The sequence below is a fragment of the Leptonychotes weddellii genome, chromosome 1 (genome assembly GCF_054177405.1).
Source record: "Leptonychotes weddellii isolate Sample4059 chromosome 1, ASM5417740v2, whole genome shotgun sequence".
Lineage (NCBI taxonomy): Eukaryota > Metazoa > Chordata > Mammalia > Carnivora > Phocidae > Leptonychotes > Leptonychotes weddellii.
In genome coordinates this window covers 43827712-43829289 of record NC_138369.1, presented here as the reverse complement: position 1 = coordinate 43829289, position 1578 = coordinate 43827712, and positions in this window count along the sequence as shown.

Below are 1578 nucleotides of genomic sequence, written 5' to 3'. Positions count from 1 at the left end.
AAAAAAAAAAAAAATACCCATACAAATATAAACTAAGCAGATTAAACATCACTCCTATTTGGCATGCTTCCTTTGTAATTTAATAAATCAAATAAACCTAGTTTAACATTTTCCCTTTTTATAGGGAGAAAGAACAAATCTTTTGAGATGTTCTAGGGACCCTCTGAAATTCTCAAAGTTAGTTCAAGATTAAAAAAAAAAAACTTCATTTAGAATTTGATTTAGGGGGAGTTTGTCAAAAATATCCATTTAGGGGTGCTTGGCTGGCTCAGTCAGAGGAGCATATGACTCTTGATCTCTGGGTCATGAGTTTGAGCCCCACAATGGGTGTAGAGATTACTTAAATAATTAAAACTTTATATATTTTTAAGATTTATTTATTTATTTGAAAGTGAGTGAGTTCACGATAGCACGCAAGCGGGGGTGGGGGGGGCGGGCAGAGGGAGACTCTTCCAAGCAGATTTCCACTGAACGTGGAGCCACGCAGGGGGCTCCATCTCAGGACCCATGAAATCATGATCTGAGCCAAAACCAAGATTCTGATGCTCAACTGACTGAGCCACCCAGGCACCCCAAATAAAATTTTATTTTGAAAAAAATCCATTTAGGGGCACCTGGGTGGATCAGTCGTTAAGCATCTGCCTTTGGCTCAGGTCATGATCCCAGGGTCCTGGGATTGAGCCCCGAATCGGGCTCTCTGCTCTGCCGGGAGCCTGCTTCTCCCTCTCCCACTCCCCCTGCTTGCGTTCCCTCTCTCTCTCTGTCTCTCTCTGTCAAATAAATAAATAAAATCTTTAAAAAAAAAAAAAAAGAAAAAAATCCGTTTAATCAAAGTGACAAAGACTTTGAAGGCAAATACAGAAAGTTACATAGTTGTTTAAAAACAAAGCACCCTTAGCTCTTTTAATATTGAGAAGACTAGGTTTTCTTCAGTAATCAAAGACCTGATAGAGACAACATGAAGCACAGTAAATTATTTTGGTAAGACACAAAATCTTTGCTTTCCAGGTAGATTTATCTAAAAGGTAAAGAAAAACCTTTGTGATTTCTTACTAAGAGAAGACCAATAGTCCAACAAAACTTTATCCTATTTTTTTTAAGAGGATTTTTTAAGGATTTCATACTTTTTTAAGAGAGAGAATGTGCACGTGCGATTGGGGGTTGGGGGATACCACAGGGAGTATCTTAAATGGGGCTTGATCTCACGACCCTGAGATCAGGACCTGAGTTGAAATCAAGAGGATGCTTAACCAACTGAGCCATCCAGGTGCCCCAGTTATCTTGCTGACAAGTTCTGTAACAGAGATAACATGAGCTTATTTGACTTTTGGTAAACCTAGGTAGAATAAAAATTGTATGTCTGCATTATTTTTAATGCTCATAACTCTAAAGCCATGCCTGTTTTAATTAAACCAACAGATTTAAACTAGCTTAACCTCCCCAAAGTTATCTAGATCATGTGAACTTGAAAAACATTTGGGTTAGGGGCACTGGGTGGCTCAGTAGGTTAAGTATCTGACTTTGGCTCAGGTCATGATCTCAGGGTCCTGGGATTCTTCTCCCTCTGCCCCTCCACCC